Source organism: Callithrix jacchus, chromosome 10, assembly GCF_049354715.1.
Source record: "Callithrix jacchus isolate 240 chromosome 10, calJac240_pri, whole genome shotgun sequence".
NCBI classification, from domain to species: Eukaryota; Metazoa; Chordata; class Mammalia; order Primates; family Cebidae; genus Callithrix; species Callithrix jacchus.
This window is the reverse complement of record NC_133511.1, coordinates 76,184,651-76,198,655: the sequence shown is the minus strand read 5'-3', so window position 1 is coordinate 76,198,655 and position 14,005 is coordinate 76,184,651. Positions and strand designations below refer to the sequence as shown.

The window sequence follows — 14,005 nt, the reverse complement described above, 5'->3', positions numbered from 1 at the left end:
ACAGTCTTGCTCTGTCGCCTTGACTGGAGTGCAGTGGTGCAATCTCAGCTCACTGCAACCTCCGCCTCCCGGCTTCAAGCGATTCTCCTGCCTCAGCTTCCTGAGTAGCTGGGACTACAGGCACCCACCACCATGCCCAGTTAATTGGTTTTTTTTTTTTTTTTTTTTTGAGACAGAGTCTCACTCTGTCGCCCAGACCAGAGTGCAGTGGCATGATTTTGGCTCACTGCAACCTCTGCCACCTGGGTTCAAGCAATTCTCCTGCCTCAGCCTCCTGAGTAGCTGGGATTACAGACACCTGCCCCCATACCGGGCTAACTTTGTATTTTTAGTAGAAATGAGGTCTCACCATCTTAGTCAGGCTGGTCTTGAACTCCTGACCTCGTGATCCACCCACCTCGACCTCCCAGAATGCTGGGATTATGCATGAGTCACCGCACCCGGCATTAATTTTTTGTATTTTTAGTAGAGACAGGGTTTCACCATATTGGTCAGGCTAGTCTTGAACTCCTGACCTCATGATCCACCCGCCTTGGCCTCCCAAAGTGCTGGGATTACAGGTGTGAGCCACCACGCCCAGCCAAAATATGTATTAACTACAAATGTATCCAGCTGGGAATAACAAAAAGCAGTAACAACCAAAGAAGGTGGTTTAAATCACTAGTTCTTAATCTGGGCTACACATTGGAATCTGCTGGAGAGTTTTTTAAATTATTGAGGCTAGGACTGGGCACAGTGGCTCACACCTGTAATCCCAGCACTTTGGGATGCTAAAGCGGCAGATTCATTTGAGGCTAAGGGTTCAAGGCTGTAATGAGCTGTGGTTGCACCACTGCCCTCTGGCCTGGGAGACAGCATGAAATCCTGTCTCTAATTATTGAGGTTTAGGTCCTACCACCAAAAATTACTATTCAGTTGATGGTATATAAGGAGAGCATAACACTGGGGAAATTTAATACTCCACAGGTGATTTTAATGGGTAGCTATGTTTGAGAGCCACTTTACTAACTAGTTCAAAAAATAAAGGCTTAGCCAGGTGTGGTGACATGCACCTGTAGTCCCAGCTACTCAGGAGGCTAAGTGGGGAAGATCACTTGAGCCCAGGAAGTTGAGGCTGCAGTGAGACATGATTGCACCACTGCACTCCCACCTGGGTAACAGAGCAAGACCCTGACTCAAAAAAACAAAACAAAACAAAAAGTGAAGGTGTTTTTTAAACACAACACAAAATCCAGAAGTGGGTGGGCCCAAACCAGCATAGTTGCTAAAGGTCGTCCTCAAGGAATCAGGATCTTTCCACCCTTCTGCTCCACCACACTTAACTCTCAGCTTTCATTCTCTTGGTAACAAAATGGCTGCTGCTACCACATTGGATCTAAAGCTCCAGGAAGGGTGAGGGTCAGAAGGGCAAAAATGCTTCTCCTTACGAGTCTTTGCCTTTTTATTCAGAAGTGGAAGGCCACCTCAGGGATATCTGCTTACTTAGCAAATTATATTACAAGCTGTCTTAGATTGTGATTGCAGCCTCTATAATAGAAAAAGTCAACAGAGAAGGCAGTTGGGATGATTATTGAGTGAGCCAGTTCACAGCATCTGCCAACCATGAATTACTTTTGTAATTTTTAAAAATGTAAATATAGGCTGGATGCAGTGACTCACGCCTATAATCGCAGCAATTTGAGAGGCCAAGACAGGTGGATTGCTTGAGCCCAGGAGTTTGAAACCAGCCTGGGCAACATAGTAAGACCCCACTTCTACAAAAAAATAAAATAGCTTGCTGGGTGTGCTAGTGCACACCTGTAGTTTCAGCTACAAAGGAAGCTGAGGTGGGAGGATCACTTAGGCTTAGGAGGGGGAAGTCGAAGTGAGCCAAAACAATACCAGCACCACTCCAGCCTGGGCGACAGACTGAGACCCTGTCTCAAAAAAAAAAAAAAAAATGTAACTATAGTGACATGAGGACTATATGGAAACTGCCCAAGCATGGTGGCTCATACCTGTAATCCCATCACTTTGGGAGGCTGAGGCAGGATTGCTTGAGCCCAGGAGTTTGAGGCCGCAGTGAGCTGCGATTGCATCACGGCACTCCAGCCTGGGCAACAGAGTGAGACCATGTCTTTAAAAACAAAACAAACAAACAAAAAAAGGCTCTAGGGAAACAACATACCTGGGAGTAATATCATCATAACCTGGCCTATCTAGCACTCTGTTTTCTGCTTATGCCATTCTGCCGAAGCCCCGAACCTCTCTGTTACTTTTTCTGAGGCTATGTTAATTGGTTAATACAGCAGCCTTTTTAAGTCTCAGAATTTCATTCTAGTAGAAAAGAAGCAGCATTGAGTTTAAGCCTGGAGAGTAGAAAGACCACAAAATCCTCCCCAAAGTCCTGGCCTCCTCTTGCCTGATAGTCTCCAAAATAAATTTAATTTCTCTGCTGACCTGAAGTTCACATTCAACTATTTGCTGCCAAGGCTTTAAATTACTGCAAATATATCCCTTGGGTTTATCCCAGTTGAATTAATAATCATAGTCCCTGCCACAATCTCTTGTTTGCCAATTACACTTATTCCAACCTCTCTCCTAAACTTCAGACTCATGATTTCCAACTTCCTGTTGGACAGGAACACCTCGATATCCCACAGGCAAATCAAACTCAGTATGTCATGGTGATCTCATGATATTCCCCCTCCAAACTTCTGTATTCTCCACCTCAGTGAATGGCACAACTGTTTATCAAGTCACTTGAACTACAAATCTCAGAACTATGCTCAAATTATCTCTTTTTAATATCATTGATTCAATCAGCAAAATCCTGTCGGTTCTACCACATATATATTTTCTAATCTGTCCGTCCTCCTCTAACCCAACTCATATTCTACCTGGACTACTAGTACCTTCAAGAAATAGAAACAGAGGGCTAGATGCCATGGCTCACTGTAATCCCAGAACTTTGGGAGATGGAGGCAGGAGAATCTTTTGTTTTGTTTTGTTTTTGAGACGGTGTCTTACTCCATCATCCAGGGTGGAGTGTAGTGGCCAGATCACAGAAGATTCACCTGAGCCCATGTGGCCAGACTGCAGTGACCCTCAGTCTCTTGGGCTCAGGTGATTCTTCCGCCTCAGCCTCCTAAGTAGCTGGAAATATGGGCCACCACATGTGGCTAACTTAAAACTTTTTATATAGACAAGGTTTCACCATGTTGCCCAAGCTGGTCTCAAATCCTGAGCTCAAGTAATCTTCCTGCCTCAGTCTCTCAAAGTGTTGAGATTACAGGTGTGAGCCACCATACCTGGCCGGGAGAATCACTTGAGGCCAGAAGTTCAAGACCAGCCTGGGAAGCATAGCAAGACTCCCTCTCTACAAAAAAAAATTTTAAAGTTTTTTTAAATTAGCTGGACATGGTGGCACACACCAGTGGTCCCAGCTGCCCAGCTACTCAGGAAGCTGAGGCAGGAGGATTGCTTGAACCCAGGAGTTTGAGGTTGCAGTGAGCTACAATCATGCCACTGCCCTCCAGCCTGAGCAACAGGATAAGACTCAATCTCAAAAAAATAAAAAAGGAAAGATGGAAAGGAAAGGAAGGGAAGGGAAGGGAAAGGGAAAGGGGAAGGGAAACGGAAGAGAAAGGGAAAGGGAAAGGGAAGGGAAGGGAAGGGAAGAAGAAAGGGAAGAGAAGGGAAGGGAAGGAGGGGAGAGGGAGGGGGAGGGAGACGAGGAAGGGGAGGGGGAAAGGAAGGGAAGGGAGGAGAAGGGAGGGGAAGGGAGGGGAGAGGGGAGGGGAGGGGAGGGGGAGGAGAGGGGAGGGGAGGGGAGGGAAGGGGAGGGAAGGGGAGGGAAGCGAAGCTTGTGGGAGAAGAGTCTCAGCAGATGAGGTCAGAGAGGCAGACCCGGTCCAGATCCTGGAAAGCTGTGTGAGCCATATTAAGGAATGAGTTATTTTGTTTTGTTTTGTTTTAATAATGGTGAAGGTAAGCCATTGCAGGACTTGAAAATCAAAGGGTACTGACTTAATAAATTTGAACTAGTTCACCTTCCACATTGGCCCCATATCACTTTTGTAAAACACAAACCAATGGTCTTTAAAACCCAGAGTACCCACAACCCCAGTCTTGTCCTGTGAAAAACATCAAAAAAATTCCAATAAAGGGGCATCCTACAAAATGCCTGGCCAGTACTTCTCAAAACTTTCAAATTTATCAAAAAAAGAAAACAAAGTCTGAGAAACTGTCACAGCCAAGGGAAGCAAAAGGAGACATGAAAAATGTAGTGTCTAGACAGGATTTTGGGATAGAAAAAGAACATCAGGCAAAAATTAAGGAAATATGAATGAATGATGGACTTCAGTTAATAATAGTATATCAATATAAGGCCAGGCACAGTGGCTCATGTCTATAATCCCAACATTTTGGGAGGCTGAGGCAGGAGACTGACTTGAGCCCAGGAGTTCAAGACGAGCCTGGGCAACATAGTGATACCCCATCCCTACAAAAAAATTTAAAATTAGCTGGGTTTGGTGGTGCATACTTGTGATCCAAACCACTCAGTAGGTGGGAGGATTGCTTGGGTCAGAGAGGTCAAGGCTGCAGTGAATGATTGCACCACTGTGCTCCAGCCTGCATGGCAGAGTGAGACTCTGTCTTAAACAACGACAAAAAGTGTATCAATATAGATTCATTAATTGTAATAAATGGACCACGCTAATGTAAGATAATAATAATAGGGGAAACTAGGAGGCTATGTAGTAACTTTCTATATTATTTGCTCAGTTTTTCTATATTTCCAAAACTACTGTAAAAAATAAAGTATATCAATTTAAAAAAAAAAAAAAACTCTGCAGTAATTCCCTAGTTCCCAAAAAACAAAGAACAAACAGCATTTGCTTAGGACATTTTCCCAAGTCAATTTCTTATTCTCCTCATACTTCCAAATGACACCCCAGTCACACTGAACATTTTACTTTTCCCCGGACATTCTAGACCTTTTTGTGCCTCTGTACTGAGCCTTTGCATATGCTGGTCCCTCTGCCTGGAATTCCATACTCTGCCCTTCTCAGCTTAGGTAACATTTCAATTACTCAACTCAGATGCTTCCCCCAGTTTAATTCTCCTGTGTCATACCATAGTTCTTAAACATTCACATACTGTCTGCTCACAACAAACTCTAGAAGAGCAAGCTGCCCAGGTCAACCATCTCCCCTTTACTCCCAAGTTTCGAGCCTCTAGTCAAACCATCTCCATCTTTTAAATTTTCTAGGCAGAAGCTAGATGAAAGTCCAATATAGATCCTCCTACCCCACAATGGTAGGGGATACATAACAAGTTCTCAGGCTGGTCCTATTTAATCCCTTCTCCCTTGACCTGAGGTGATAGGAAAAGCATCAGCCTTATTCCTCAGGGTTGATGGAAATAAAACTCGCTGCACAACTTTTCCAAAGAAATCCTCTTTATAAATCCTCTTCTTTTTAATGCATTTTATACATTTGATTTAGGAGAGAAGTTTAATGAATTAAGGAGCTTTAACTGACTCAGCATAACACATAGCTGGAGAGTCTTCAGGAAACTTACAATCATTGTGGAAGGGGAACCAAGCATGTCTTACGTGGCAGCCAGCGAGAGAGAGTGTGTGTCAGCACAGGGAAAGCTACCATTTATAAAACTATCAGATCTCAAAAGAATTCACTCACTACCATGAGACCAGCACAGGGGAAACTGCCCCCATAATCCAATCACTTCCCACCAGGTCTCTCCCTAAACACCTGAGGATTACAATTCAAGATGAGATTTGGGTGGAAACACAAAGCTAATCATATCAGCCTCCCAAGTAGCTGGGGTTTAGACATCTGCCACCACATCCAGCTAAGGGCCCTATCACATTCTGTGGTACTGGGAGTTAAGGCTTCAACATATGAATTTGGGGAGTGATATGGTTTGCCTCTGTGTTCCCACCCAAATATCATCTTGAATTGTAACCACCACATGTTGGGGGAGGGACCTGGTAGGAGTGATTGGATCATAGGGGCAGTTTTACCAATGCTGTTCTTATAATAGCAAGTTCTCACAAGATCTGGTGGCTTAAAAGTGTTAGGCAATTTCCCCCACCCTCCCTTTCCTGCCACCATGTGAGATATGCTTGCCTTCCTTTCCACCATGATTGTAAGTTTCCTGAGGCCTCACCAGCTGTACAGAACTGTGAGTCAATTAAACCTTTTCCTTATAAATTACCTAGTCTCTGGTGGTTCTTCATAGCAGTGTGAAAACAGACTAACACAGGGAAACACAATTCAGTCCCTGCCAATCGCCTTCCCTGAAGGCTGATTGATACACATATCTCTACTTTAACATCTTTAACAAATGAATGAATGAATGAATGAATGTGGTAGTTTCACAGCAAAGGTTCTTTCTCTGGTCATTTTCTTCTCTTCATAGAGAGAGGTTGCTTCCAATCTCCCTTCCCTATGATCATTTTTTTCTCCTGCAGTTGTTACGGAAGGCAAAAGAGATTATTAGGATATTAATTAACTATTGTTGTTTACCCATATTATCACAAATTTAACTGCTTACAAGAGCCCAAATTTATTATCTCAGTTTCTGTGGTTCAGGAGTCCAGGCTTGATTTAGCTGGATTTTCTGCTTAGGATCTCACAAGGCTGTAATTAGGGTGTCAGCCAAGGCTGTGATCTCATCTGAGGCTGGTCTAGGGAAAGATCTTCTCCAAACTCACTCAGAGTTCAGTTGGCAGAATTCCGTTTCCTGTTGTTGCATTAATAAGACTCAGGGCTTCAGTCTCATGGTGCCTGTCAACCAGTGGGCTCCCTCAACTCTTAGAGGCTGCCCGCAGTTCTTTGGTGCATGCGGCTCCCAACATAGCCATCTCCTTTCTCCAAGCCAAGAGAGCAGTTTAGCAAGATTGCACTGATATTAATATCATATCAACATAATAATCACATACATTTTATCACCTTTACTATATTCTGCTAGGTAGAAAAGCTACAGGCCACATCCACACTCAAGGAGAGGGGATTATAACAAAGTATGAATTCCAGAGGTGAGGTTTCATGAAGGTCACCCTAAGAGTGTTTCTGCTTTTTCATGTTTTCTGTTTTTTGGTCTTTTCCTCTTTCTCCCTCTGTCAGGGTATCTGTGATCAGGACCACATGGCCTACCTGATGGTCATGGAAAAAAGGAAGGGGCACAGGACCCTCATCCAAAGTAAGTGCCTCTTCTTTCACACACTGCCCAAATGGGAGCTGTCCGAAGGCAGAGAGCCCATCAATTTTCTATCCTAGGTCCAAGAGTGACAGAAGAACTTTGGTTGTGATGAAAGCCTCAGGTGTCTGAACATCTCTTGGCTGCTGCTTCAAGCTCCAGGGAGTCCCATGAGAGAGAAAATTAAAATGCTTTGTTTTAATCAAGGCCCCAGAGCACATGGCACACTCCCTGTAGTAGACCCTAACACAGAGAGCCTTGTTCCAATACTATAAATGTGCTTATTTTGTGACCTCTATCAGATTCCAAGTTTCTGGAGGGCCAGGTCCTTGCCCAGATTTTCTTTTTAATTCCTCAATGTTCTGACACAAGGTCTAGCATATGATAGGTGTTTAATATACATTAGGAAGAATGGATTAGGCTGGGCATGATGGCTCATGCCTGTAATCCAGCACTTTGGGAGACCGAGATGGGAGGATTGTTTGAGCTCAGGAGTTCAAGATCAGCCTGGACAACATAGTAAGACACTATTTCTACAAAAAGTACAAAAATTAGCTGGTATAATGGCACCCACCTGTACTCCCAGCTACTCAGGAGGCTGAGGTGGGAGGATCACTTGAGTCCAGGAGGTCAAGGCTTGCAGTGAGGCATGTTAGCACCACTGTACTCCAGCCTGGCAACAGAACAAGACCCTGTCTCAAAAAAAAAAAAAAAAAAAATAGATTAACTACATAATTTGAAAACAAATGATTATTATATCAGAACCTAATGAATTTAAACAGACAATGTGTTAAACACTTAGAAGAGACTAAGATTCAAGCAACGAAATTCTATTGAGTAATAGAAAGGTAGCCAAAATAGATTAAATTTTAAAATGAAGCTACATATAACTGGTTCAGGAATGAAGGGTTCTGTTATAATTAATAGGAAGGAGAAATCATTTGGAGTACACATAGTGGCTGTAAGTCACGTTTCGGTCATTTCATTACCCCAGATTTAGCCCATCAATTTTCCTATCCTAGGTCCAAAAGTGGCAGAACTTTATGTTTGATTATGTTTTTTGATTACATTTTTTGTAAAAGAAAAAAATTATAATTATGGGTATTGATAATTATGATAGTTGGCATAATGTAAATTGTCAATCATAGTTGACATTTTATTTTCCTGTAATGTGTGACATTTTTACATTTTTACTTAAAACAACAAAAAAAGAATATAAAGAGCACTGAGCACCCAAGTGGTTCATCAGTGAATCATGCCTCATTTCCTTCTTTTAAATATGTGTTTATTATGCTGATGATTCACAGAATTCATTTTAATTCAACAAACATTTATTGAGAGCCTATTACATGCAAGATACTAGGCCAGTGCCAGGCCGTCAGGGTGGAAATGCCAGAGTCAGTGTAACTTGATTTCATAAAGAAAATACACAATGCACCTCATGATCCAGAGATGAATACGGTGCGGAGGAAAAGTGGTGTAAAAATACCACAAGACCAGTCACAGTGACTCACATTTGTAATCCCAGCACTTTGGAAGGTCAAGGTGGGCAGATCACTTGAGCCAGGAGTTCAAGACCAGCCTGGACAATATGGCGAAACCCCATCTCTACTAAAAATACAAAAATTATCTAGGCATGGTGGAGTGTGCCTGTAGTCCTGGCTACTTAAGAACCTGAGGTGGAAGTATCACCTGAGCCCTGGAGATCAAGGCTACAGTAATCTGAGATTACGCCACTGCAATCCAACCTGGGCAACAAAGTAAGACCCTGTCTCAAAAAAAAAAAAACCGTGAGATGTTTTGGCCACTGACTGAATAGCCATACACACACTCACTCTGTCACCCAGGCTGGAACAAGAGCAGTGGAGCAATCACAGTTCACTGCAGCCTCAAGTTCCTGGGCTCAAGCAATCCTCCTACCTCAGCCTCCCAAGTAGCTGGGACTACAAGCACATACCACCACACCCAACTAATTTTATTTGTAATTTTTTGTAAAGATGGGGTCTCACTTTGTTTCTTAGGCTGGTCTTAAACTCCTGGCTTCAAGCAATCCTCCCGCCTTGGTTTTCAAAAGTGCTGAGATTACAGGCATGAACCACTGCACTTGGCCCTAGTCAATATTTTTATAAATGTCTTAAATGACAAAGAAGGTAAGGACAAAGTTTAACAGTAATAGCTAATATATAAAATAAGCAAGATACAAAATAATCCGAACAGCCTGACTTTCAAGAAGAATCATTGTAAAGTTCTGTATTTAGTTCAAAGAAAATCAACAGCACAAATGCATAGGGATTCCTGACTTGGCAGCAGTTCATGTGAAAAACAACTGGATTTTTAATTGACCATGGATTCATTATGAGGCATTATTGGAATGTGACCGATAAAAAACAAGACTAGGGCAATTCTTGACCACAGCCATAAATCTAGTGTCCTGATAAAAGGGTGGCAGCTCAATCCTGCTCTGGTCAGACCACACTGGAGTTCTATTTTCATTTCTAGGCATCCATTTCACAGTTGGAACATGGTACCCTTGACCTACTTTTGTGAAATAATGTTTTCTCACACTCCTTTTCCATCCTGTGTTCTAGTGTACTCTCAAAAGAAGTATGCTAAACTAGGACAAATGCGCTCCACCCTTCTAATATAGCACAATTACAAAGCAATGGTGTCTTATGAATCAAGTTCCTTCAGGTTTCAATAATGTCAGCTTTTCGTTAACTTTTTCTTTTATTGCAGTATCTTCTCCCTGGTGACTTGGGCTAAATTGGGGGTAGTGAAATGACTGAAATGTGACATATAGCCGCTATGTGTACTCCAAATGATTCCTCTTTCCTATTAGTCATAACAGAATCCTTCATCCTTGAACCAGCCTGCTCTGCCTAGTTTCCTGCTCTTCATGCAAAAACTCCAAGAAACCAGCCTTGCCAACCTCCTACAGGAGTCTAAAGCCACCATTTAGTCAGAAAACTGAGATGTGTGCTACGCTGGAATCTAAACTCATCTGAATTAGCTTATACAAGCTCCCTTTTCTCCCTCTAGTATATACTTCCACTTCTTTGCCAGGGATCCATCCCAGCCTTGACTTCCCTTTCTTCTTCAGCTCAATGAGAACTGGAAGTGAGGAAAAAATGTAAGGAAGACAGGAGGAAAAAGGAGAAAGAGAGGAGAGATTATTCTCAATCCCAAAGATAGGTAAGACCTTTCATTATTGCACCAGCAAATCATGCTTCTCTCCTTTCTTCTCTCTTCTCTCTTTGTCCCCCAACCCTCTTCAATATGTATACTTGCCAAGGACTAGGGAAACCCCAGGTTACAAGATCCACTCCCTATAAAGTGGCTGATCCTAAAACTGAAGCCAGTACAGAGGGGCTACCTTTCCAGCCTAGGGAAGATACTCATGCTTCAAACCAGGTTAAGGTCTTATTGGAGCCTACACATGCCCTCTTCTTCCCTATCCAACAAAGGCCTGAGAAGCTGTGGTCTCTTCCATTAATGCCCTTGGATTGGAAGGGCAGGGGTCTTATATAAATTCTGTACTAAATACTACAGATTTTTTTTTCTTTTTTCAGCATGAGACAGATACTGTGAATGCTATATCTCATTTAATACTCACAGTAAATCCTGTGCTATAATGTATTGATTAAGATGTCTTCCACTGCAAGGAGCAGAAAGCTCAACTCACTATGGGATACAAAGTGAAGGAAATGATTGGTTTACACATTTGAAACAGTGGAAGTATAACAGGATTGAGGATGGGTCAGTTTAGGAGTTCCACCACTTTATCAGGGAGTTCTAGTTTCCATCTCTCCACTCTGCCATCCACAACGAGAGCTTCCATCTAGGGCTTGTCCGTGTTTTAGTCTCAAAGTGGCTTTCTATTGCTACTGAGACCACATATATCTCCCATTCTTATCTAGCAGGAGAAAGGAAACTTGTTTTTCTGGAAATAAGCCAGTAAACTTATACAAGCTTATTGGCCTGAGTTAGGCCAGCACCCATCACTGGTTCTATAATAATGACCTTAAAATGGAATTGCACTAGGCCTGAGTCTTCGGGAGAGGAATGGTCTATTGGAGGAGATGTGGATACCCTAACAAAAGTCATGGTAGTTACCCAGAGAAACAACTCCAAGGCCCTCTTAGCTACATATTATCCCATTTTTCAGAGAAGAAACTGAAGCTTGGAGATGTTGCTGGGTAATAGTGGGGCCAAGATTCTCACCCTTCCCTACACCAGGCTCTCTTGAAGAAACAAACCAAAGAAAAGCCGGAATGGTCATCCCTTTACCTTCAGCCTAAACCATGTAGATGGGAAAGAGGTGCAAGGATTTCATGAGACTGGGAAAATCTCAGCCACTGTGCTGGTACCCAGGAGCCACTAAAACTACCTACTCGACAAAGCTGAGGCAGCTTTGAACCTTCACATCACCTGGGGCCATGCCTAGCTCAGCAACTATTTATAAACAGAAGAGCAGAGACTGCAAATGTATTACCCATAATGATGAGTCCTAGAGCACTGCTTTCCAGGTCTATTCTGGATTAAATCAGAGGTGTGGGCTAGCCTGGGAACCTTGCCACAGTGCATAACATTGCTCCCCCTAGGGAACATCTGAGTTCCAAAGGACAGATTTGCAAATAGACTTCTGGAGTACAGCCCCATCCACTGCTGGGAACTGCCTTTGTTTGACTTGTTTATTCAGGAGAGCTGCTCTGGACTTTCACCCAGCCACTGCCTGGCAGGAGGTGACCTGGCTTTAGCCAACAGTGGGTGGAGACAGCAGGAGAGCAGCTTCTGTTCAGTGCTAACTGGACACCAAGCTATAGTATAGGTAGGGGGGATGGCAGAGTATTCAGAGGCCATAAGACAGCTGGTCTCTGACAGGGGACCTCATTTAAGGAGCATGAGTCTCCCTGTTCCACTTCTACCTGGTGCAAGAGGGAGACAAAATTAACTCACATGACTTGAAAGCTTTTGCAATTTTTGAGATCCATTGAGTATAAATTTTACGATAAGCAGCTGTTGGATCGTGTTCCTGCTGAGGTCCCTCACAAGGCAGCGTCAGGTTTGAGTGTCATGGCCTGCCATGGCCACACTGGCCTAGAGGGTTTCTGTGGCCTATTTTGAGCTATTTTACTGTTCATGGTCCTGGCAAACATATTCATTTTTCTGACAATATTTATAGTCTGATGTAAGTGTGAACTAGATAATGACCTTTCAAGCCATGGCATAATATTCTGTTTAAAGCTTTCATTTTTTGCTCAGAACATCTGCAAGGTCCTTCGGCACTTCTGTATGGCCTCAGAGATTTTCCTGAGTTTCTGACCACTTGTAGGGAGTGAGAGGTCAATGGTGGGCAGAATCTTCCGTGTCTTGGGTCATGTGAGCATCTGAGCCTAAGGAGAACACTCCTTTTGCTCCTGAAGCTCTTGCAGCCTGTTCTGAGATGTGTAATGCTGACCAGCTCATGCTGGTCATTTCTTTCCCTCTGGACATTATAGGATCATCCTCAAAACACATGTGATATCACATATATCATCAGCTTCCCCCATGACTAGTTACTAGGACTTGGCTAACACTTCACGCTTGACATGGCTAAAACAATATCAAATCTGCAGTTAACTTTAGGTGACTCACCAGAAGAGCTATTTTAAACAGAATTTGTAGCAACTAAGATTACATTTGTTCTAGGAAAAACAGACTGAAAGGACAAAAGGCTAATGCAATGTTTTTGAAATGCTCTTTTTAAGCTCAATGAAGTCCCACTGTCTTTTCTTGACAGCATCCTAGTTACTGGCCATAACAGGAGGGGCAATAATTGGTATGTAAAACACTCAAGAAACAATCATGTCATGACACCATCCAGCAGGAATATATGTTTGTCAGAAGACAGGTTTGTAGAAATAGTGATGACCATATTCATTTAGTCACCAGGGATTCTAATAAATTCCCCTGCAAAATAATATTGGCCAGGCTAGAGCTCTGGTAGCCTTGTGAAGGGTAGAGCTCACCAGTCACCTGGCCTGCCTTAAGGTCATCTTCAGTTCTCCTGGCAATTACTATACTTTCTTCTCTATCCCGGAGTGCAGACGCAGATTGGAACTTTCAGCTCTGACCTTTCGGCTGAGACAAGATTTCTAAGGGGAGAAGAATGAACACATGCAAAGAATGGGGCGCTCACATGCTACTCAAATGAGGCACACAGGTAAGCACCAACCTCATCATTCTCCTGAGAAGTTGCTTCTTTTCCTGGGGCAGGGAGGTCAGGAGCAGGCAGAACCTTCAAGGCGTAACAACTGTCAAGAGAGTCCTTAGGAGGCTGGGAGAAGCTGATACCACTATCCCAACCCAGTTGTCCTGAGTTTTCCTTCCTGCTTCAAATCTCCCGCTTCATTTCCCATTGCCATGGCATCATGCTAGCGCCCTACCTGTGAGGAGACAGACATTTCTTTAGTGTTCTACACACTCCTTCCCTGAGCTCTTCTTCACATAGCTGAAACAGGCTGGAGCTTTTCCAGAGCCTTTACAAAATTCTAAGGGAGAACAACGGGAACATAAACAAGAAAATGCAAGAAGCCTAAACATGGTCAAGCTTGTGCAATACATTAACAATCATAATATTTAGGGAATGAGACACAGAAGGGAGAATCAAACCTTGTTTGATCATTTTAGGAACTGTGTATACTTTATATGCAATACACATGTATATTTTGCCATATACAGTATTAATTTTGGTTGTACCATAGCATGCTAGCTCCCGTGGTTCACTCCATTTACAGACTCTCCCCCTGACTAACTCTGA

General features: G+C 43.1%; 1 long non-coding RNA gene across 6 annotated transcripts in view; it reads left to right on the top strand.

The window, feature by feature from the left end:
* Positions 1–14,005, top strand: part of LOC103796215 (uncharacterized) — a 42,723-nt gene that overhangs the window by 25,969 nt on the left and 2,749 nt on the right. For 4 of the 6 annotated variants that reach the window (XR_013523300.1, XR_013523298.1, XR_013523302.1 and 1 more), the window contains exons 4-5: positions 10,307–10,398; positions 13,293–13,408. This is a non-coding gene — a long non-coding RNA (uncharacterized LOC103796215). Of the gene's footprint in view, positions 1–10,045; positions 10,399–13,292; positions 13,409–14,005 lie in introns of all 6 variants that reach the window. The other 2 variants (XR_013523301.1, XR_013523299.1) reach the window with 2 other exon arrangements.